At 43.9% G+C, this 25,894-nt stretch overlaps 1 protein-coding gene across 2 annotated transcripts in view; it reads left to right on the forward strand.

The window, feature by feature from the left end:
• JPH3 (junctophilin 3) overlaps nucleotides 1-25,894 on the forward strand; it is a 209,199-nt gene that overhangs the window by 102,644 nt on the left and 80,661 nt on the right. The window lies entirely within an intron of this gene.

Here is a 25,894-nt window from a genome sequence, read left to right on the forward strand (position 1 = left end):
CTATATAAAAATTCAAAGGAAGGCTGAATAAGAAACAAGCCTTTGTGATTAACTGCATTTTCACTGCCAGAAAAGATCCAAGAGTTAAATTCCCTTCAATGTTCATTCTCATTCACTTTTAGCTTTTCACTTAAAGTTAGGCGCTAGGATGCTGTGTGCTAAACATCTGTTATAGAGTGCACATTTAACCCATTAACTTCCCAACCAACTTTAAAGCTCCTTTTAGAAAGCAGCACTAATTAGCATGTGTTGAATGCAGAGAAGCTTGTGAGACCCCAATGGTAGTACCACTTCATAAAAGGAACCTTTTAGCCTGATAATTCACCCTGAACATCCCCACTAAACATCTAATTCCCCTTCAGCCTTACAATCTCCCATTAAGCTTCCCAGTCCACATTCAACCTCTTCATCATCCATTCTTCTGTTAGAAGTCCCAGCCTCATCCTCAGTCATGCATTTTTCTCCAAGGATATCTAGTTTGGTATTAGTTTTCCTAGTATTTAAGCAGTGGATTCTCTGGGCACACCCAGGTACTCTCTCTTATTACACTCTATGCTGAGCACATTGTTTAAGATCAGGAAAGCACAGTGACTCAACAGGCCATAATCAGAATCAACAATCTTTTCTTCGCACAGTGCTGTGGTAATCTAAATATAAGTCAGCTGCTGCCTGTAAAATCCATTTTTTTATATAAGTGCATAAAAACATACAACTAAGAGAATTTCTCTCTACAGAGAATATAGAAAGAAGAATCAAACAAAAATTGTAGATGAGAGCAACATTTGAAAGCTACCCCCCCCCCCTTCATTAGATCAGGGAAAGAGCAGCAGTTAAGATTGTACTTTTCAAACTCAATGAACTGCTGCTTTACTAAGTGGAAGGGAGCTTAAGTAGCTTTCAAAAGCTAGTCACTAATAAGAATGCATTTTCTATTAGCTGTGTTTGCATAAGGTAGCAACAGCCCTACAACCAAATTCACCACATATAGTGCCCTGTCATGCTCTTACAATTGGTATTAACTCTTCCTTCTGTTAGTTACTAGTTTTATGCTCACAGCCAAGGACTGGTCTATTAATTTCCTGCTACTGTACTAAAGTACAGGTTGCTTCTTACTCAAATCTCAAGAGGATCTGCTACACCACAGGTACAAAACCAATCATGACTGTACCCTAGGTATAGCACAGATTTGAAAAGTTGAATCAGAGTATAGGACTTGATATACCACCTTTCTCTTACAATGGAAGCAGTTTACATGTTATATACACCTGGGAAAATGGAGGGTTAAGTGACTTGCCCTGAGTCATAAAGAGCAGCAGTAGGAATCAAACCCAGTTTCCCAAGGATCAAAGCCCACTAGGCTACACAGGGGCAAAACCAGCATTAGCTTATCACTTAACTGGAGCCATTTGGAAACCCTACTGACCCCTCTCACTTGTAATCTCACAGATATAGGCCCTTACTTCAGAAGATATATTTGAGGTTTCCATCTGTCAATTGTGACATATGTGAATACTGCATATGCATGGTATGTACCCATTTCAAAAAAAAAACAAAAAACTTTGTACACAGAAATCCACATTACAGGGTAAATTCTGTACAAGTCACCTAAAGTTAGGCGCTAGGATGCTGTGTGCTAAACATCTATTATAGAATATTAAAGTAAGTCAACATTTACACCAACATTTCAGTGCAACTGCTTAAGTCTCATCATTGGCTAGTGTAAAATGTCCACAACTAAATGTTGAAGTTGAACATGTAACTGACATGATTCTAAAAGCGTAGCACATAAATGTTTGGCATGCCCATCTTACATGCAAACCTTATAGATTTTGAGCACTTAAGTTTATAGAATAGCAGTAAGTGTAGTTACACTTGACACTGCAAATTAGTGCCAATTAACTCTCAATTACTACTTGGTGCCAATTACCACCTAATTTACCAATTAAGTTAAATGTGTAACTGTCAGTATTGTAACACCTATGCATGTAAATGTGCACACAAGATGATAGAATTAGGGGTACATGTAAACTGTAAGGAAGTATGGTTTGGACAGAACCAAAATCTACATGTATATTCCTCACTTGAGAAGGGGGAAAGCAGTCAGGTTTTCAGGATATCATCAATGAATATGCATGATTTATGCAAAAGGGAAGTAGTGCATGCAAATTTAATTCAGCAACATCATTGGTATCCTGACATGCTGGTTGGATCCTCAGTTGAAACTGTTCTACATAAAAGGGCTCTCAACCCAGTTCTCAGGACAACTAGTCACACTGGTTCCCAACACAGGCCTTGGCCACCCAGCCAGTCTGGTTTTCAATATCTCCATAACAAACATGCACAAGAAAGGTCTTCATGAGCTGCCCCCCCCCCCCCCCCCTTTGAACATAAATCCCTCTCATGCTTATTTTTTATGGAGATCTTACTGTCTGGAAGTTCAAGGCCTGTGTTGAGAACCACTGCTGTAACAATTTGTTTCAGCTTCTCCAAATCACCGCTATTCCAAGGTGGTTTTTAAGGTAGGCATAAATCTCTATCTCCTCAGTAAGGACTGTGGCAAAGAATTCATTTAAAGTTTTTCAGCGGTTACCTTGTTCTCCTCGAGCATTTTTTTAAACCACTTGGTCTTCTAGCAGACCAACTGTCTTGCTCTTTTTACCCCTTGGTCATAAGCACATAAATGCCACACTGAGAAATGACCAAAGGTCCATCGAGCCCAACATCCTGTCCACGACAGCGGCCAATCCAGGCCAAGGGCACCTGGCGAGCTTCCCAAACGTACGAACATTCTATACCTGTTATTCCTGGAATTGTGGATCATCTAGCAGACCAACTGTCTTGCTCACAGGCCTTATACTTCAAATATACTTTAAAGTGTTTAGTACAGTTTTAGTTTTTGTCCAAATGAGAAGTTTATTTTCAAAGACTCTTGGTCTTTCCCAGGGCAACACCAAGGGCATTTAAAACCCTAGCCAAGCTTGCAGTAATGTTGCGGAGGAACTGAAAGAAATCTCTGTGAACCTGGAAGATGTACTGAGCCAAATTGACAAACAGTAATAAATCACCTAGACCAGATGGCACACATCTCCAAGGGTACTCAAAGAACTCAAGCATGAAATTGCTGATCTGCTGTTAGTAATACGTAACCTGTTAAAATTGTTTGTAGTACCTGAAGACTGGAGGGTGGCCGTGACACCAATTTTTAAAAAAGGTTCTAGGCGTGGATCCAGAAAATTACAGACCGGTAAAAGCCTGACGTCAGTGCTGGGCAAAATAGTGGAAACTATTATTAAGAACAAAACTACAGAAACACATAGACAAACATGGTTTAAAAGGACAGAGTCAGCATGGGTTCAGCCGAGTCGCACCTCACCAATTTGCTTCATTTCTTTGAAGGCGTGAATAAACATGTGGATAAAGTTGAGCCGGTTGATGTAGTGTATCTAGATTTCCAGGTTATCAATAGAAATCAAACAAAATAAAACATAGAAAAGAAAATAAGATGATACCTTTTTTATTGGACATAACTTAATACATTTCTTGATTAGCTTTCGAAGGTTGCCCTTCTTCGTCAGATCGGAAATAAGCAAATGTGTTAGTTGATATGTAAGTGAAGCATCAAATCATTTCAATGACAGTCTAGCAAGGTGAGGGTGGATAGGAGGTATGCGTGGGTACATCAAAGCATTTCATTTCATTGATAGTCTAACAGGATGGGTGTGGGTAGGTGAGAGGAGAGTAATAAATAGAGAAATACAACTTTATGGTTTATAATGGGCTAGAAAACCCAGATCCTTGTTAAGTCCTGTCGGGTCTCAAAATATTCAATCATTCTGACTTCAAAGGTCTTACGTTCCTGTATTGTTTTAAAGTTACCCTTCAGGATTCTTACTGTGAAATCACTGGTGCAGTGTCCTGGTCCTGTAAAGTGTTGGCCCACAGGGGTGGGAATCTGACTGGCACCAGCTTTCTTCATGTTGTGTCTATGTAAATTGAATGTTGTCTTAAGCATCTGGCCTGTTTCTCCAATATAGCATCCTTTGTTACATTTTTTACACTGAATGATATATACCACATTGGAAGATGAGCATATGAAAGATTCCTTCATGTTGAATGTTTTTCCTTTGTGAATGACTGTGGGGTCCTGTGAAATGTTTTGGCATAGCTTGCAGCTGGATATGTTACAGGGAAACGTGCCCTTTTCTTTTTCAGTCTGTGTTGGGAGTTTACTTCTGATTAGCTTGTGTTTTAAGTTGGGTGGCTGTCAGAAGGCCAGCACTGGTGGGGAATGGGAATATCTCTTTCAGTAATTCATCCTCCTGAGGCTGTAGGTCTCTTATGATTTTCCTCAGTTTCTCCAGCTCTGGGTTGTATGTAACTACAAGGGGGATTCTGTCTGTGGCTTTCTTTTCTTTGTACTGTAGCAGATTTTCCCTGGGTGTTTTGAGGGAGGAGGCAATATTTCTGGAGATTATTTTGGGGTTGTAGCCTGTTTGAAGGATGTGGTCAGGATTTCAAGATGTCTGTCTCAATCCCCTGGGTCAGAGCAGATACAGTGGTATCTTGTGGCTTAGCTGTAAATAATGGATCTTTTTGTATGTGAAGGATGGAAGCTGGAGTTGTGGAGGTAGTGCATCTGTTTGTGGGTTTCTTGTATATAGATGTTTGTATACAGCCATCACTGATTGAGACTGTGGTGTCCAAAAAAAATTGACTTTCTGGGGAGTAGTCAATTTTGAATCTGATTGTAGGATGGTATGTATTAAAGGAATAGTAAAATTGAGTTTCTTCCCCCTCCGTCCAAATCATAAAAATGTCATCGATGTACCGGTAGTATTTTAGAGGTTTGGTCTGGTATGTCTTCAGAAATGTCTCTTCCAGCTCAGCCATAAAAAGGTTGGCATATTGGGGTGCTGTCCTGGTGCCCATTATTTGTAGATAGATATTGTTGAAGCGGAAGTAGTTGTGAGTTAAAATAAATTTGATTAATTTTGTAATAGTTTCTGGTGAGTATTGATGGTCCAGTGTGGATATTTTTAGGAGTCTCCCACATGCAGCTATGCCATCCACATGTGAAATGTTGCTGTATAGTGATTCTACATCCATCGTGACCAGAAGGGTGTTTGGTGGTAATTGCCTTTAAGAGTGGACTAACACGGCTACCACACCTCTCTACTCTAGATTTCCAGAAAGCTTTAGATCAAGTTCCTCATGAAAGACTCCTGAGAAAATTAAAGAGTCATGGGATAGGAGGCAATGTCCCTGTGTGGATTAGGAATTGGTTATTGGACAGAAAACAGAGTAGGATTAAATGGATCTGTATTGGGACTGGTGCTATTTAACATATTTATAAATGATACAGAAGTCAAAACAAGAGGTGATTAAATCTGCAGATGATACAAAACTATTCAAGGTTGTTAAAACATGTGCAGACTGTGAAATATTGCAGGAAGACCTTAGGAAGTTGAAGACTGGGCATACAAATGGCAGATGAAATTTAATGTGGACAAATGCAAGGTGATGCACATTGGAAAGAATAATCAGAATCATAGTTACCTGATACTAGTGTCTATCAGATGTAGGCGATATACTGAAATTTTCTGCTGCATGTGGCGGCAGCCAAAAAAGCAAACAGGATACTAGGCATTATTAGGAAAGACGGAAAATACTATAATGCCTTTGTAGCGCTCCATGGTGCGACTGCATCTCGAGTGTTGCGTTCAGTTCTGGTTGCCAATCTCAAAAAAAAAAAAAAAAAAAGATACAACGGAATTAGAAAAGGTTCAAAGGAGAGCGACCAAAATGATAACAGGGATGGAACTCCTCTCATTTGAGCCAGTCAATAGAATAAAATAAAACCTAGAAAAGAAAATAAGACGATAGTCCAATAAAGAAGGTATCATCTTATTTTCTTTTCTGTTTTCTTTTATTCTATTTCTATTGACTGGCTTTAAAGTGGACTAACATGGCTACCACATCTTTCTACTCTCATATGAGGAAAGGCTAAAGAAGGCTATTCTGCTTGGAAAAGAGATGGATAAGGGGAGATATGATTGAGGTCTACAAAATCCTGAGTTGTGTAGAATGAATAGAAGTAGATTGTATTATATATAGGGATAACTGGAAGATTTACATGTAACTTCCTCAAGTGTCCCTTAGCCTTTGTACTTTTGGAACGAATAAAAAATGATTGTGCGAAGATGTAAATGGGAAAGTGCTAGCCTCGTACTTGGAGAACTTCATTGGCTACCAACTAGGAAAGTGTTCAAGATGATGGTTTTGGTTTTTAAGCTACTATACTACCAACCTATTTGAGGATTATTCATCACTATGAACCAGCCCATATACTTAGATCCATCTCACTTAGTATTAGAAACCCTAAATTTAGCTTCTTGACAAAACAAAAATGGAGGAGTTAAGGGCTTTAGCATGGTAGGTCAGAGTTATTGGAACAAATTGCCCACCAAAAGGCTATATGAATTTTATGAAAAGTAAAAAAAAAAAACAACCACCCCTTAGCAAAAAAAAAAAAAAAAAAAAAAAGAAAAGTTTGTCTAGTATTCTACTCTTACGGTATTTTGTTACTTATGTCCATAAAAGTGATATACTACTACTTAACATTTCTAAAGCGCTACCAGGGTTACGCAGCAGGGACTGTCAAGGAGCTTACTATCTAAAAGACAGGTGTACAATCTACAGACAAGTGTACAGTCAAAGACAAGTGTAGAGTCCGTCTGATAGGGCATACTATATTTCACGAAAGGTTAGGTGCCGAAAGCAGCATTGAAGAGGTGAGATTTAAGCAGAGATTTGAAGATGGGTAGGGAGGGGGCTTGGCGTAGGGGTTGAGGAAGGTTGTTCCAGGCATAGGGCGAGGCAAGGCAGAATGAGCGGAGCCTCGAGTTGGCAGTGGTGGAGAAGGGAACTGAAAGGAGGGATATAAATCTGCCTCTAGAGACCTTGTGTGGGACAAAGCATTTCTGAGAACACTACCCAATGTTCAGTATTTCTACTTCCTATCTAAAATCCTAAAACTGTCTTTTAGAATCTCCCCTCCTGAATCTGTTTAGCGGTTAGTATTCACGGTGAATGTCATTTGCTACCGTCATATCAGGCAACTACCAAGCACTCATCCCACCCAGCTGCTACAGTTATCTACATTCCTACTATGGCCAACTATCAGGCAATCAATTATCAAGCACTCATCCCACCCAGCTGCTGCAGTTCTCTACATTCCTACTGTAGGCCAACTAAATTTAGTCTTGAGTACCAAAACTAGCCTGAAATTCGATTTTCAGCCGAACCCCTCCCCCCCCAAATTGTCATCTCCCACCATTCCAGGTCCTTTCCGGGCCTACCTTATGAGCCCTAGTGGCCTAAATAGGGCAAGCGATATCTCCTGTTGCTCCTGCTGACTCAATGGGTACTGAGATTGCTGCTGAAGGTCAAGGCAGCCATTTTGACAGCAGGAAAAGGAGCAACCGAAGACTGCTCACTGTACAAATTTTACTCCTGCTGAAATTCTGTACAAAAAAAAAAAATCAACACTCTGCACACAGTTTGCAAATTCTGCAAAGTTCTGTAAGTTTGGAATAATTGTATAGCCCCCATCTCCCTGTACAGATAGCATCCATTTTTCTCAGCACCCATAGCATGTTTTTTTTTTTGCCCCCCTCCATCTATATTTTTTCCAGCCCCTTCTGCACCTACACAGCCTTTTTTTACAGGCCTTTATCACTTTCTCCACCCACATAGAATCCCCCTTTACAGCCCCTCCCTCCCCCACAGAGCATCCCCCTTTTTTTGCAGCCCTCTCCCACAGAATTTTTTTCAGCCATCCATAGCATTTTTAACACCCCCTCCTCCCCCACAGCATCCCCTTTTTATAAAGGCCTTCCCTCCTCCAGAGCATTTCTTTTTTTAACAGTCTCTCTCCCTCCAGCCACCTCTGCACTCACCCATGAGGTAGGAGGAGCAGTTGCAGCAGCAAGAGAATCTCTTTGGGACAAGAAAGAATCCCACTCTTTCCTGCCCTGCTGCTGCCGCTCTCACCAGTACTGTGCTTTTTTCAAATGGCCGCCGAGACTTCAAGTGGAAGTCTTGGTGGCCATTTGGAAAAAGAACAGCACCGGCGAGAGCGGTGGCAGAGGGACAGAAAAAAAGTGAGTAGTGCCCCCAAAAAAGCCAGTAGACTACCAGGGCGTGTTGTGCTCGGGCAGGCCGGGTGGCAGTAGGCGTTTGGGGGGGGGGGGGGGGGGAGCGAGCAGGAGGAGAGCACAGATATGTTGAATTCTGCGCTCCAATTGTGCAGAATTCCAGGAGTAAAATCTCAGCAATTTTTAGATGAAGTCAATTCATCTTTCAACTCCAGGAAAGCCCATGGTTACCTATTGACTTAATTTTATTTATTGCATTTGTATCCCACATTTTCCCACCTATTTGCAGGCTCAATGTGGCTTACAGAGTTTGGTTATGACAAAATCATTCCATGATAACAGATACAATTACCTGCTTATAATCGAAATAGAAAAACGCCTATATTGTGACCCAAATCGGGAGATAGACGTTTATCTCACAAAAACGAATAAACCGGTATAATCGAAAGCCGAATTTGGACGTTTTCAACTGCACTCCGTCGCGGATGCGGACAAAGTTGATGGGGCGTGTCGAAGGCGGAACTGGGGTGTGGTTATCGGGCGATCAGAGATGGGCGCCTTTCGCCGATAATGGAAAAAAAATAGCGAGAATTTAGGGCACTTTTCCTGGACCCTGTTTTTCCACGAATAAGGCCCCAAAAAGTGCCCTAAATGACCAGATGACCACTGGAGGGAATCGGGAATGACCTCCCCTGACTCCCCCAGTGGTCACTAACCCCCTCCCACCACAAAATATGATGTTTCACAACTTTTTATTTTCACCCTCAAATGTCATACCCACCTCCCTGGCAGTAGTATGCAGGTCCCTGGAGCAGTTGTTAGGGGGTGCAGTGGACTTCAGGCAGGTGGACCCAGGCCCATCCCCCCCCTACCTGTTACAATTGTGCTGCTTAATGCTTAGTCGTCCAACCCCCCCCCCCCAAACCCACTGTACCCACCTGTAGGTGCCCCCCTTCACCCCTTAGGGCTATAGTAATGGTGTAGACTTGTGGGCAGTGGGTTTTAAGGGGGATTTGGGGGGCTCAACACACAAGGGAACGGTGCTATGCACCTGGGAGCTCTTTTACCTTTTGTTTTGTTTTTGTAAAAGTGCCCCATAGGGTGCCCGGTTGGTGTCCTGGCCCCTCTCACGAACAAATGCCTTGGATTTATTCGTTTTTGAGCTGGGTGCTTTCATTTTCCATTATCGCTGAAAAGCAAAAACGCCCAGCTCACAACTTGGCGAATAAAACATGGACGTCTATTTTTTTTCGAAAATACGGTTCGGTCCGCCCCTTCACGGACCCGTTCTCAGAGATAAACGCCCATGGAGATAGACGTTTTCGTTCGATTATGCCCCTCTTAGTAATGTACAAAGATTAGACAATTAGTAATGTACAAAGATTAGGTGAGGGAGAAGGAAGGTGTTAGGCAAGATATAAGGTGGACTGTAATAATTGGGTGAGTTGGTGAGGTAGTTTAGTAAGGCTATGGATTCTCTTTGTAGGCCTTGTTGAATAGATGTGTCTTCAGAGATTTACGGAAGTTAGTTATTTCATCAATAGCTTTCAGGGCTGTAGGAATTGCATTCCACAATTGCATGCTCATGTAAGAGAAGGTGGTGGCATGTATGAGCTTGTATTTTAATCCTTTACAGCTGGGGAAGTGCAGATTGAGAAATTTGCGGGATGATCTTATGGCGTTTCTGGGAGGCAAGTCCACAAGGTTTAGCATGTAGATTGGGGCATCTGCATGAATGATTTTGTGTACAATCGTGCAGATCTTGAACGCAACTTGTTCCTTGAGTGGGAGCCAGTGGAGTGTCTCTCTTAGGGGTTTTGCACTTTCATATTTGGTTTTTCCAAATATGAGTCTTGCGGCGATATTCTGGGCTGTTTGGAGTTTTTTGATAGTCTGTTCTTTGCAGCCAGCGTACAGTGCATTACAGTAGTCCAGATGACTTATTACCATTGATTGTACCAAGATATATCTCGGGACGAAAGGTTTTACTCTTTTGAGTTTCCACATGGCGTGGAACATCTTTTTCGTTGTGTTCTTCACGTGAGTATCGAGTGTGAGGTTTCGGTCGATGGTAACTCCAAGAATTTTCAGATTTTGTGCGCTGGGGAGAGAACAATATGGTATGGTTATTGTGGAGTAGTTGTTTTTGTTGTGTTGTGAGGTGAGTACGAGACATTGTGTTTTCTCTGCGTTGAGTTTCAGCTGAAATGCATCCACCCAGGAGTGCATGATTTGGAGGCTTTGGTTGATCTCGTTGGTGATTTCGTTTAGATCCTGTTTGAATGAAATGTAAATCTTGACGTCGTCTGCATATAAAGGGATTAAGGTTTTTGATTGGCTAGAAGTTTGGCTAAAGGTATGAAGAGAGTTGGTTATAGTGGGGATCCTTGGGGAACTCCACTTTCAGGTGTCCGCATTTGTTGTTACTTGGTATGATCTTGTGGTTAGGAATCCTTTGAACCATTTGAGAACTATACCTCCTACTCAGAAGTATTCTAGTATATGTAGTAGTATTCCATGATTAACCATGTCAAAGGCACTGGACATGTCGAATTGTAGGAGGAGTATGTTGTTACCAGTTGCAATTGCTTGTTTGAATGAGTTCACTGCAGATACTAGTACCGTTTCGGTGCTGTGATTTGACCGGAATCCTGATTGGGACTCATGCAGAATTGTTTGTTTAGGTAGTCAGAGAGTTGATTCGTCACTATGCCCTCCATGAGTTTGGTTATGAGCGGAATGGATGCTACTGGGCAATAGTTGGTTAGGTCCATTGTGCTTTTCTTAGCATCTTTTGGCAGCGGAGTAAGATGTTTCCTTTTTCCGTGGGAAAGAGACCATTTTGAAGCCTGTGGTTTATATGATTCGTGAGGTCTTTTTTGAATTGTTTGGGGGCGGATCTTATTAGGCTATTGGGGCAGATGTCTAATTTGCATTGGGATTTGGCGTATTTTCCGAGCCATTGTGAGAATTCATCTAGCGATATCGTGTTAAAGTTGGTCCATGATCAGGCGACCCTCAGGGGGAGGAATGCTGGCTTCGGCCTAACCCCTGGTAAGCCTTTCCTCAGCTGAGAGGTGCCCAGCTCTACCACCGGCTGCCTTTCAGGTGCTGTGGAGGACTTGCAGCTCATCTGCATATCCTTACAGCCTTCTCCGGGGTGACACCCAGGTCCACTCCGATCCACTCAGGGCCTCCGCTTTAGGCGTGCGGGGCATTTTTCTCTTTACATCTAATCTTCTTCCCAGTTGCTAAAGTACCTCAGTCATTTATGGCCCCTATTCACATTCTCTTCCTAGCCCTGTCCCTTCCTAATCTTTTCCCTCACCCCCTACCTCTCTCCGCTACAGGAACTCACTGCCCATCCATCGACTTCATCACCTCACCTTCTCCTACCCTCTTCCTCCCTTCTTGGCTTTTAATCTCCGCCTCTTTCTTCCGTCCATTTTGCCTTCCCCATTCCACCTAAATACCTCTCGCCTTTGACGCCACACCTCTCCTACTCTCCTCCGCTCTCTTTTACTCCTTCTCTTACTCTCAGCCGGTGACATCAATCCCAATCCTGGACCCCCCTCACCAACTATTATCCCAACTCTACAGATCTCACCGTGACCTCTCTAACCTCATCTCTATTTCTCTACTCCCCTCCTCTTCTCTGCCCTTCTCTTGCGCCCTATGGAATGCCCGCTCTATCTGTAACAAACTCGCCTATATCCAGGACCTCTTTATCTCGCGTCACCTCCATCTGCTCGCCATAACAGAAACTTGGCTCTGCCCTGATGACTCTGCTTCAGTCGCAGCCCTGTGCCATGGCGGTTATCTATTTTCACATACTCCTCGCCCTGCTGGCCATGTTGGACTACTTCTCTCTCCGTCCTCCAGATTTCAACCCCTTCTTCCACCTCAATCTCACTGTTTTTCCTCCTTTGAAGTCCACTCTATCCGCCTTTTCTCTCCTCTGCCTCTTCGAATAGTGGTCATTTATCGTCCTCCTAATAAGTCCCTTTCATCCTCTCTCAGTGAGTTTGACGCCTGGCTTGCCTTCTTCCATGATCCTTCCTCCCCCTCTCTCATCCTTGGTGACTTTAATATTCCTGCTAATGATCCTTCCAACTCTTATATTTCCAAATTACTCGCTTTAACGTCCTCCTTTAATCTCCAACTATGCTCCACCTCCCCCCCTCAAAATGGTCACTGTCTTGATCTCATCTTCTCCTCCAACTGTTCACCCTCTAGTTTCCTTGCCTCTGATCTTCCCTCCTCTGATCACCATCTTATAACTTTCACACTTAAATCTCCTCCCTCCCAGTCCCGTCCTATCTTATCTAATTTATCTAGGAATCTTCACGATATTGACCCTTCATCTCTATCCTCCCATGTTTCAAACCTCCTCTCTACTGTGGCACCATCCACGTCTGTCAACGAGGCTGTTTCTTCTTACAACAATACTCTATCCTCTGCCTTAGACACTCTTGCACCTTTGATGACCCGCCCTGTAAGGTGTACAAAACCCCAACCTTGGCTGACTTCTAATATCCGCTACCTACGTTCCTGTACCCGCTCCGCCGAACGCCTCTGGCGGAAATCTCGGGCCCTTGCTGATTTCTTATACTTTGAGTTCATGCTGACCTCCTTCCAATCTGCTCTTTTACGTGCCAAACAGGATTATTATATCCAACTGACCAACTCTCTTGGCTCTAATCCTCGACTTCTCTTCACCACATTGAACTCTCTCCTCAAGGTGCCCCCTCCCCCAACAACCCCTTCATTATCTCCTCAGACCCTTGCTGAATTCTTTCACAAGGTTCAAAAGATAAACCTTGCTTTCTCTACCTCACCACCTCTCCCCTCCACTAGTCCGTTCCCCTCATTACTACTACTACTACAATTCCATTTCCTCCTTTCCTGAAGTTACTATTGAGGAAACTACACTTCTCCTTTCTTCCTCAAAATGTACCACCTGTTCCTCTGATCTCATTCCCACCCACCTTCTTAATGCCATCTCTCCTGCTCTTATTCCTTTTATCTGTCACATTCTCAACCTCTCAGTTTCCACTGCGACTGTCCCTGCTGCCTTTAAACATGCTGTGGTCACACCTCTCCTTAAGAAGCCTTCACTCGACCCTACTTGTCCCTCTAATCACCGACCCATCTCCCTCCTTCCTTTTCTCTCCAAATTACTTGAGCGTGCTGTTCACCGCCGCTGCCTTGATTTTCTCTCCTCACATGCTATTCTTGACCCACTACAATCTGGTTTTCGCCCTCTCCACTCAACCGAAACTGCGCTTACTAAAGTCTCCAATGACCTATTACTGGCTAAATCCAGAGGTCAATATTCCATTCTCATTCTTGATCTTTCTGCTGCTTTTGACACTGTCGATCACAGCATACTTCTCGATACCCTGTCCTCACTTGGATTCCAGGGCTCTGTCCTTTCCTGGTTCTCTTCCTACCTCTCCCTCCGCACCTTTAGTATTCACTCTGGTGGATCCTCTTCTACTTCTATTCCTCTGCCTGTCGGCTTACCTCAGGGTTCTGTTCTTGGTCCTCTCCTCTTTTCTATCTACACTTCTTCCCTTGGCTCATTAATCTCATCCCATGGCTTTTCCTACCATCTCTATGCTGATGACTCCCAAATCTACCTTTCTACCCCTGATATCTCACCTTGCATCCAAACCAAAGTTTCAGCGTGCTTGTCTGACATTGCTGCCTGGATGTCTCAACGCCACCTGAAATTAAATATGACCAAAACCGAGCTTCTCATTTTCCCCCCCAAACCCACCTCCCCGCTCCCCCCGTTTTCTATTTCTGTTGATGGCTCTCTCATTCTCCCTGTCTCCTCAGCTCGAAACCTTGGGGTCATCTTTGACTCTTTTCTCTCCTTTCTCTGCTCATATCCAGCAGATTGCCAAGACCTGTCGTTTCTTTCTTTACAACATCCGTAAAATCCACCCCTTTCTTTCCGAGCACTCTACCAAAACCCTCATCCACACCCTTGTCACCTCTCGTTTAGACTACTGCAATCTGCTTCTTGCTGGCCTCCCACTTAGTCACCTCTCCCCTCTCCAGTCGGTTCAAAACTCTGCTGCCCGTCTCGTCTTCCGCCAGGGTCGCTTTACTCATACTACCCCTCTCCTCAAGACCCTTCACTGGCTCCCTATCCGTTTTCGCATCCTGTTCAAACTTCTTCTACTAACCTATAAATGTACTCACTCTGCTGCTCCCCAGTATATCTCTCCACACTCGTCCTTCCCTACACCCCTTCCCGTGCACTCCGCTCCATGGATAAATCCTTCTTATCTGTTCCCTTCTCCACTACTGCCAACTCCAGACTTCGCGCCTTTTGTCTCGCTGCACCCTATGCCTGGAATAAACTTCCTGAGCCCCTACGTCTTGCCCCATCCTTGGCCACCTTTAAATCTAGACTGAAAGCCCACCTCTTTAACATTGCTTTTGACTCGTAACCACTCGCCTCCACCTACCCTCCTCTCTTCCTTCCCGTTCACATTAATTGATTTGATTACTTTATTTATTTTTTGTCTATTAGATTGTAAGCTCTTTGAGCAGGGACCGTCTTTCTTCTATGTTTGTACAGCGCTGCGTACGCCTTGTAGCGCTATAGAAATGCTAAATAGTAGTAGTAGTAGATCTGCTGGGCTTTCCCCAGGTTTTGGATCTAGACCAAAGATGCTTGTGTATTCAATGGTGTTGGTAGGTATCATGCGTCGGAGCTTTATAATGTTTTCATTGAAGTAATTCACAAGATTGTTTGCGGATGGGCTGTGTTGTTAGAGGTCACCGGTGTAGTACTTAGGAGATTGTTTACGAGTGAGAAGAGTTTGTGTGTCTCTTTGTAGTTTGGTCTTATTTTGGTTTTGTAGTACGTTCTTTTAGTTTGTCTTATAGTATACTAGTAAAAAAGGCCCGTTTCAAATGAAACCGGCGCTAGCAAGGTTTTCTTCGGAGTGTGTATGTTTGAGACTGTGTGTGTGACAGAGAGTGTGACTGGGTGCGAGTGTGTCTATGACAGTGTATGTATGAGAAGAGTGTGTGCCAGGGGCCCATCACTCCCTCCTCCCTCCCAGTTCCAGGGTCCCCCTCCCTCCTCCCCAGTTCCAGGGTCGTCCCCCCTCCCAGTCAGCTGTGCACCGCAGCTGACCTTGTTAAATCACCGAGGGCAAGACTCTGGGAGGAGTTAATTGCTTTGCAAGGAGCTGTGCCCTCCAGCTGACCTTGTTAATCACCCAGGGCAACCACTCCAGGTGCTTGAGAAAACAATTATCTCCCTCAGCTATTTCTCTCTGCTTGTTTTAGTGCTACTTGCTAAACCGGATATCTATGCCACCTCAAGTTTCCGGCTGGAGGCTTCAATTAGAACGTTGGCGGTGCCTTTATATAGAGATTTGTATCTTCTTTGAAGCTGTTTCCAGTCTTTGAGTGTATGTTCATCTTTTTTTCTTGGTCCATGCTCGTTCTAATCTTCTGACCTGTGTTTTTAGTTCTTTCAATTCTTCATTGAAACATGGTATTGAGTTTTTTCTATGTGAGGTTATGTTGTCTAGTACTGTTCTGCATCTGTTGTCCCATTCTTGGAGAAATTGGGACGATTCTGTAGGTGTTGTCCATTCGTCTGTATAGAATTGCTGCCAGAATGTTCTCACTCTTAACAACTCACAAGGTTTTCTATAGTGGAACCCCAGTTTATCTTGCTTCCATGGTGATTCCATATATCCCCTCACATACATTTCGTTCTTAAGGATAAAGCGAAGATACTTACCTGTAGCAGGTATTCTCCAAACACAACAGGCTTTATAGTCTCACAAGTGGGTGATGCCGATCTGCATTGCCCAGTCTGGAATTTATGAACGCTAATAAGAACTTTGTGGAGCGCAAGCCACGTTCCACTGCACATGCGCCTTCCTGCCCACTGCGAGAACGCGGTCTCAGTTTAATACTATAGCAAAAAAATAAAGTACAAATAAAGGAGACAATTCCAAGGGGAGGTGGGAGGAATTATGAGACTATGAAGCCTGCTGTCCTTGGAGAATACCTGCTACAATAAGTATCTTTGTTTTGTCCAAGGACAAGCAGACAATTCTCACAAGTGGGGAATCCCTAGCATGTAATAAATAATCCAGGCTCACCAAAACAAACATTGGTCAATTGGGGATATGAGTGCAGATTGGAACAGAATAAAACAGGCCTAGGAGGGCAGAGTTGAATTTTAGACCCCAGATTCTTCAACACTGCCCGAAATGGCTGTTGCGTCCAGTACCCTACTCAAGGCAGTAGTGTGGACGACCTCGTCGCAGGCCTGCAAATTTCTACAATGGAGGCTGACCTCAAGTGGGCTACCAAAGTGGCCACCTCTGACATCATGAGCCGTGACATGACCCTCTACGGCCAGCCCAGCATGGGCATAAGAAAATATAATCTGCCAGCCAATTAGAAATGGTTCATTTCCCAATGGCGACCCCCTCCATCCTGTTGGGATCAAAAGAAACAAAAAGGTGGGCGAACTGTCTGTGGGGCCTTGTCTGCTCCATGTAGTAGGCCAATGCTCTCTTGCAATCCAAGGTGTGCAAAGCTGCTTTTGCCAGGATGGGCATGTGGATGGAGAAAAAAATGTTGACAAGACAATTGACTGGTTCAGATGGAACGCAGACACTACTTTCGGCAGGAATTTAGGGCAAGTACGGATGGCTACTCTGTGGTGATGAAACTTAGTATGAAGTGCATCCACTACTAAGGTCTGAAACTTATCAACGCTACGAGCTGAAGTAACAGTCACCAAGGAAATGACCTTCCAGGTCAAGTACTTCAGATGGAAAGAATTCAGTGGCTTGAAAGGAGCTTTCATCAGCTGGGTGATAACGTTGAGATCCCATGACATCTGACAGGGGGCTCTGACAAAAGCAAACCTCACAAGAAGCGAACTAGAGGCTGTCCAGAGATGCTTACCCTCTACACAGTGATAAACACCAATTGCACCTAGGTGAACCCTTACTGAGTTGTTCTTAAAACCAGACTCAGAAGTGTAGAAGGTATTCAAGCATGGTCTGTGTAGGGCAAGCAAGGTGATCTAGGGCCTCGCTGTCACACCAGAGGGCAAATTTCCTCCATTTGAAAGAATAGCACTTAGTGGAATCTTTCCTGGAAGCCAGCAAGACCTGGGGGAGACACCCTCCGAAAGACCCAAGAAAGCGAATTCTAGGCTCTCAACATTCAAGCCGTGAGAGTCAGAGACTGGAGCTTGGGATGTAGAAGTGACCCCTCATTCTGCGTAACGAGGGTCAGAAAACTCCAGGAGGGAACCATATCTGCTGCGGACAGTATGGCATGATCAGAATCATGGTTCCGCAGTCTTGCTCAAGTTTCAACAAAGTCTACCCCACTAGAGGTATGTGAGGATATGCATACAGAAGACCTGTCCCCAATTGAGGAAGGCATACGACGCTAGTCTGTCATGGGCCTGAAGCCTGGAACAGAACTGAGGGACCTTGTGGTTGATCTGTATGGGGAAAAGATCCACCAAGGGGGTGCCCCATGCTCGGAAGATCTTGAAGGCTATGCCTATATTGAGAGACCACTCATTTGGTTGACATTATCCTACTCAGTCTATCAGCCAGGGCACTGTTGACGAGCCCAATGCCAATTCCCCCCTGCTTGTTGGTGTAATACATTGCAACTTGATTATCTGTTTGGATGAGAACAATTTAGTGAAACAGCCAATCTCTGAAAGCCTTTAGAGTGTTCCAGATCACCCAGAGATCCAGACCATTTCCTGGGAGAAATAAACTCCTTGAGTGTGAAACCCATCTACATGAGCTCCCCATCCCAGGAGATGCATCCATTATCAGCACTTTTTGTGGCCGAGGAATTTGGAATGGATCGAATGGTCCACCACTGAAGGGAGCATACAAACTCCGGGAACACTTGGATGATATCGTCAGACTCCCCGTGGCTTGATACCACCGAGAAGCCAAGACCCATTGAGATCTCATGTGCAGGCGTGTCATGGGCGTAACATGCACTGTGGAGGCAATAGGGCCCAACAATCTCAACATCTGTCGAGCTGTGACCTGCTGAGAAACATGGACCTTGGACGTGAGTGCAAGAAGACTGTCTGCTCTCGTGTCTGGGAGGTAGGCTCATACCATCCAAGTATTGAGCAGGGCTCCTATGAACTCCAGATCGCTGGGAAGGGCAGAGATGGAACTTGGGGTAGTTTATAATTTTATTGGTTACATTTGTATCCCACATTTTCCCACCTATTTGCAGGCTCAATGTGGCTTACATCTTACCGTAAGGCGATCGCCTAGAACGGTATGGAAACAGATACAATTTGATGGTCGGGTAAAGTTAGTATATTCAGGTTCCTAGGGATCGAAGATAGGAAGTAATATATAGTGTCCTGTACAGTTTATGGTTTGCTGTGTAAACCATAAACTGTAGCTCCTGCACCTGAATAGTCATCCACATGGACTCCAGAGTACCCTTCTCTGAGGTGCTCTTCACTAGCCCGTCAAGTTACAGAAGATATGAACGCCCAATCTGCGTAGTGATGGTGCAACTACTGCTAGACATTTGGTGAAGACCCTGGGAGCTGACACAAGGCTGAAGTACACGGTACTGAAAGTGATGTGTTCCCTGCCAAAATCAAAGATACTTCCGGTGGGCTGGAAGTATAAGGATGCAAGTATATGCATCTTTTATGTCCAGAGAGCATAGCCAATTGTTTTCCTGAATCATTGGGAGAAGAGTGCCCAGGGAAACCATCCTGAACTTTTTTTGGACTAGGAATTTGTTCAGGGCCCTTAGGTCTAGGATAGGATGCATCCCTCTGCTTTCTTCTGCACAAGTACCTGGAACAGAATCCCTGACCTCCTTCCTCTGGTAGAACGGGTTCAACCACATGGGCCTTTAGACGGGTGGAGAGTTCTTCTGCAAGTACCTGCCTGGGCTGAGAGCTGAATGAGCTCTCGGTGAGCAATATGGAGGCTTTAGGTGCCAACTGAAGGCGTACCTGAGATGGATTATTTGAAGAACCCACCGGTTGGAAGTTGTAAGACTACCTTTGGTGAAATAAATTTTTTTTAGCCTCCACCAACCAGCAAGTCATCCAGGGCCGACCCTTTTACTGCAGCTATGCTCTAGTGGAGCCAGTCAAAAGCTCATCCCTTGCTCTGCCTGGGAAGCAGCAGGGTCTTTAGGTGCATGCTGTTGACGACCACACTGGGCTTCAGCCCGAGTAGGTTAGCAAGTCAAAGGGTTGTTATCTATGCCTTGGATAGTAATAGGAACTCCTCCTTGGCTTGCAGAAAGTCATCCTAGCTGAGGAGGTTGATGCAGAAGACGCCCGAGAGAGAAAATATGGCAGTGTGTTTTTTTGATTTGGCCAGCGACCCCCTCAACCTTCTCTCCAAAGAGGTTATACCCCCGGCTGGGAATCTACAAGGTCCAGCACCTTTAATTTTAATCTCCTGCTTTATGGAATTTATCTTTTCATGCCCTTTTGAAGGCTTATTTTCTTTCAGATAGTATTTCAAACATAACCGGGGCAGCACCTGCAATGGGGGGATTTGCCTGGGGTTGTGGCAAATGAATCAACTGTATGCTACTTGCTTATGTCTTTGTATGCATAATCAGTTGTGACTTTTTATTACTCAAAATTTTAATGTTTGGTTGTGACTGGGCATTTGCTCTTTCCCACTTAACAAATGGAATTCTTTTCTATTTATTTTGCTTTTTATTGTAAACTTTGTTTTGCCTACAAAAATGATAAAACTATAGCAACATCTGCACTAGGAAACTCACTCAGACATATCTTTCTGGTCTAAAGTATGCCACAAAGCAATAATCACAAGAAAGAAGCTAGATCTTACCTACTAATTTTTTTTCCTTTTGGTCTTACAAGACTTGCCCAGAACCTGTTTGTTATGCCTGCAAACCAGCAGATGGGAACAAAACTGCAGTTAGGTCTGCCTAAGGGCATCAACTCTTCGGCTGAGCAATGGTACTGTTTTAGCCTTCAGCCTGACTTCAAATCCCTCTCTATAACTGTCCCGATGTATGCAAAGGAATACTAAGAGTGAAGGATATCCAACTTTACAAAAATAAAACTTATAATACTTCAAACAGGAATAAAAACAAACAGCAGTGCATTGAGTGGACAGCAAAGGCTCAAGCACAAGGAGGGCACCTGGACTGGTCTGGTGGTGTTGAAGCTCTTCAGCTTGGAAGAGAGATGGCTAAGGGGGGATATCATTGATGTCTACAAAATCCTGAGTGATATGGAGCAGGTGGAGGTGAATTGATTTTTCACTCATTCAGAAAGTACTTTTAAAAATAAATAAGGAAATTTTTCCACAAAGAATAGTTAAGATCTGGAACTTGTTGCCAGAGGATGTAGTAACAGCAGCTAGCATATCCGGGTTTCGAAAAATGTTTGGACAAGTTCCTGGAGGAAAAGTCCACATTCTTATTAAGATGGACATAGGGGAAGCCACTGCTTACTCTGGGAATAGTAGCATGGAATGGTGCTACTATAATTGTGTTTCTGCCAGGTACTTGTGACCTGGATTGGTCACTGCTGGAAGCAGGATACTAGGTTAGATGGCCCAGTATGGCTATTCTTATGTTAAGACCTTCCTTAAGTATCCTTACCAGACCAATCCAGAATCTGCAAGGTATAGCAAAAGCAAATCTTAATGTGGGAGTGATTCTATAACCAGCAAATCTTAATGTGGGAGAGATTCTATAACCCTGCCCAAAGAAACATGTGCCCCAAATACACTTCTGAGCTTGTAGCCACATTGAGTCTATAGCGGTGGTTCTCTCAAACCTTATCCTGGAGGCACCCCAGCCAGTCAGGTTTTCAAGATACCCACAATTAATATTCAGGAGAAATTGGCATGCACTGCCTGAACTGCATGCAAATCCATCTCATGAATATTCATTGTGGATATCCTGAAATCCATACTGGCTGGAGTGCCTCCAGGACCAGATTTGGGATCCACCGTCTATAGTGTTTTGTGGATGTATGCAGGGAGAACCCTGTATCTGCCCTAGAAAAGGGAATAGGAGCTACTGTATTAACCCCACACAAGCTTACTAGACTTTAGGAGGCTGCTTACCCTATGGAATATAGATAGGCCATTGAAAATCTCCTTAAACCAATATGCAAGTCAGCTTAGCAGCTGTTGAACCCATTCTTTCAAAAGGGGCAATTAAACACCCAGCCTAAAAAAAAAGATCTCAGGAAAATCGGCCTTGAATAGATTCTGGAAGCTGAAAAAAAGTGGCCCAGACACACATAGTCTTCAGTAAGATCCTTAAATGTTACCTTCAAGGGTTCAAAACGTGGCAAGCCCAACATCCTGAATTCTGTGTAAACTCCAATTGCGCATACAGGGGAACAATGATGAAACATCCCTTTCAAGAAAGGAACCATGTTAGTATGGGCAACTATAGGAATCCTCTCTGCCTCCAAAAAAGAAGGTACAGATGCCACTTAAATCAAAGTACTGACAGTCAATTGTGTCTGATGACCTTCCTGGAGGAACTCCAGAAAATAAAATGGATGCTTTATGGGAAGCTTCTGACCTACTTGCATACCACACTTCAATTTGACTGCATTTACCAGAGGGTGTGTGTTTTGAAGCACTTTCTAGCTAGAGGCAGCAGAATTCTGACTTTCACCGAGCAGCCACACCAACTTAACATGACCACTCAAAACCCAAGCCAAAAGATACAGATGGGTTCTACATTGAGTTCCTTTATGAGAAATCCCTTATTTTGGATGGTGCAAAAACAACTGACCAATCTAGAGGCAGAATAGGTCTGCTAACAAATCTGGAAGTAACAAAAACCACCCTACCAGGGTAAGCAGCAATTTTCTGTAGATATGGAAGAATTATATACAGGATACTCTCAAGTTCTGGACTGGCACATCCAGACTCAGAACTATGATCCAATCATCCCTCCCCACTTCCCCTCTCCCAAGGATTGACTGTTCTGCTGCATTTTTAATTCTATTGAGAAATTGCAGTTCATTTTCACGTCTTTTAGCCTGACCAGCACCCTTGCTCTGCATGGCAGCAAAGGAGGTATTGCAAATATTAAACATGTTTTCTACAACTACAAAACAAAGGCACCATTGCATCAGCCTCAGTTGCCATGAGGTCCAATTGGGAATCTCCATCTAACACTTATGGTAAAAGTGAAGGCCTTTAAAGACAACTCCCATTCCCCTGAACAAGGGGCATGTCTAGTGAGGCATGTGATTGCAGATGTAAAGAATATTCAAAGTGAGCTGCACAAGGGGGCAAGATACAATTCTAGCCCATAGAGGCACACTCTTACATTCTGGGCCACTATTACACTTATGTCTGTCGCTTGTATTCTTCTGGAGCCATCTCGCCAGAAACCTCACCAGCCTTCCTGTTATCAAGCTGCTAAGGCCTGCAAACTTACTGAACTGCCTATGTTTATCAATGACCTCAAGCAAGAGGCACAATAGTCAGTTTATTCTATGAAGCATCTGTTCCTAGAGCAGGGGTTCTCAACCTAGTCCTCGGGACAAGCAGCCAGTCAGGTTTTCAAAGATATCCACAATGAATACACACAATTGATTTGCACACACTGCATATTATTATTTTATTTATTGGTTACATTTGTATTCCACATTTTCCCACCTATTTGCAGGCTTATGCATATTCATTGTGGATATCCTTGAAAACCTGATTGGCTTGGTGCGTCTTAAGGACTAGGTTGAGAACCCATGACCTATAGTGATAACACTAGCCAAGACAAATGGTGCCTGTTAGAATAAGCTATTTGGGAAATTAGAAACTCTTCTAAGCTGGTTGGGTGAGTGAAGCCACCCTTTTAAATTGTTCCTTGCCTGCCACCCCTGTGAAGACAGCAGCACTTCTAGCTTAGTAGACAACTGAGTAGATAGCTCTGTAGAGGGCAAAAGGCACCAGGACTATGGTCACAGTTCTTGACTCCAGTCGGTGCATATAAGCACAAACCTAAAGGGACTGCCTGGCTCAGAAGCAGGCAAACCTGGCTATAGAGCTTTGGTTGCTGTGGAAGGAGAACCTTCCTTGTGACCGACTTTGTTCCCAAATAATTCTACAAACTGCGAGGGAACCAGATTATTTCTGTTGAAAACACTCCAGAGTAATGATGCAGCTGTACAACATGAGCTCTTATTGGGGCACCCTCTTGCTGCATGCCCACTCAGATGAGCCACTCATCAAAATAAAAGAACCCTGATCACCTTGCAATAGAGAAAGTGCCTATCACACTGCCCTGCAAATGCTGTAACACCAAAGGCCATTGCCTAAAACCAAAAGTGCTGGCTGACCTAAAATCATGAACTTCAAATACTTTTGATGGAAGCCAAAAAAATAAAATAAAATAAGATGCCTCAAGGTCTAAGGCTTAGGTATTCTCCTGGCAACACTACTGCAATCATTTACTACAAGGTTCACATTCTGAAACGAGTCACTTGGTGACCAATTACCAGAATAAGGCCAAAACAAGCACTTTGACACTATGAAATAAATTACTTTGAGTACTAGAACCATCACCCCCAACCCAAGTTTTACATAGTGGCTTGAACTGCAACTTCAAACAATACTAAAAAGGAATCGAGTGGGAGGAGTAACTCCAGATTGTAACCATGTTTTACTACATCCAAAACACTGGTCAGATGTAAATTGGGTCCACTCCTCAGCAAACAACCATATTGTCACCTATGTGAACAGAAATGGACTCAGGTGCTCACAGTCACTAAGAGTCCCTCCCTGACAGGCATCGAGTGATGTTGAATGCAAGTATTCAGAGCGTGCTAGTGCCTGGCATCCCAAAACCTGGTGCTGCCAATGGCCTAAAACAAAGGCTGTTTAAAGTTTATCCCCAGAACACCTCTGTGGCTCAAGATCTCCCAAGAATTTCAAAAACTTCAAGGTACTTGCCAATTAGCATCTATACACAGAAAGGAAGTTTTCTGAGCTGGTTTTGAAAGTTGTGTCGGCCAACCAATTTCAGAGCCATAGACATCTGGCAGAGAGACTGCCGTTTTCCAATTAATTATACAAGGCATCAATGTTCTCTCTAATTATTGCTGGCCCATGTGTGCATGAAGTGGTTACTCACCTGAAAGCAGGTGCTCCGAGGACAGCAGGCCAAGTATACTCACATCTGGGTGACATCATCCAACAGAGCCCGGTTCAGACACCAACCAGCGAGTTCAAGAATTTTCTAGCAGCGTCTCACCACACATGCACTGGTGCCTTCCTGCTTGACACAGGAGCACAGGTCCCTCAGTCATTACACAAATTCAACTCCTAGGAGGAAGTATGTTTTATTTTTTTGGACTCCTGTCCTTGGAGAACACCTGCTAAAGGTAACTTTGCTTTCTCCGAGGACAAGCAAGCCATCCTTTTCTCACTGTTGGGAATCCCTAGCTACCAGGATCATTGAAAACACTAGGACAATAGGGACTTGAAACATCAAGACCTGTTAATCAACCTGAAAATTGATGTACTAGTTGTGGAAGTGCAGCCTGTTAACGTAAAATAAAACTGGATCTATGGGGTGGAGTTGGATCCTAGATGCCGAACAAGTTCTGCAGGATTGTCTGATCGAACCAGTTGACATCAGGTAATCTGCTCAAGAAGTAATGAGATGTAAATGTGTGGACAGATGACATTACAGCTTTACAAAATCTCCTCTATGGAGGCTGACCTCAAGTGGGCTACCAACATAGCTGTGGCTCTTGCTCTGACATAAGAATTGATATGCCCTCGAGTCAACCCACTCTGGGCATAAATACAGGATATGCAATCTGCTAGCCAATTGAAAATGTGCTTACCAATGGCTACCCCCATCCTGTTTGGGTCAAGAGAAACAAAAAGCTAGTCCGCTCCAGATAGAAGGCTAAGGCTTGCTTGCAATCCAAGGTATGTAGTACGCTCACTAGGATGGACTTGTGGTTTTGGAAAAAATGTTGGTAGAACATTGACTAAGGATTGAACTTAGGGTGCATGCAGAGATCTACTCTACTGTGGTGAAAGTGTAAGGTGGATTAGTTAGCTACTAGGGCCTGAAGCTCACCGACTCTGGGAGCTAAAGTGACCGCCACCTTAACAACTTTCCAGGTCAAATACTTCAGCTGACAGGAATCAAGTGGCTCAAAAGGAGCTTTCATAAGCGGAAAACCCACTGATCTGGGGGGCTTTCATCTGCTCCAGGAAGAAGGCTAAGGCTCGCTTGCAATTCAAGGGATGCAGCACACTCTCGCCAGGATGGACATGTGGTTTTGGGAAAAATGTTGGTAGAACGATTCACTGAGATGGAACTGCTACACTACATTAGGAAGGAGCATAGGGTGCATGTAGAGAACTACTTTATTGTAGTGAAACAGGGTAAGGTGAATCAGCTGCTAGGGCCTGAAGCTGACACTGCGACCTGAACCGACCGCCACCACAACTTTCCAGGTCAAATACTTCAGATGACAGGAATCAAGTGGCTCAAAAGGAGCTTTCATAAGCTGGGTGTGGACATGTTGAGATCCCATGACAGTTGGAAGTTTGAGAGGGGGTTTTGTCAATAACAAACCTCACAAGAAGCAAACAATGAGAAGTTGTACAGAGATGGGCTTACCTCCCACACAGGCACATGAAAGAGAGAATGGGATCAGGCCCCCTCCAAATCAGCAGTACCTG

The sequence above is a fragment of the Microcaecilia unicolor genome, chromosome 5 (genome assembly GCF_901765095.1).
Source record: "Microcaecilia unicolor chromosome 5, aMicUni1.1, whole genome shotgun sequence".
Taxonomy (NCBI): Eukaryota; Metazoa; Chordata; class Amphibia; order Gymnophiona; family Siphonopidae; genus Microcaecilia; species Microcaecilia unicolor.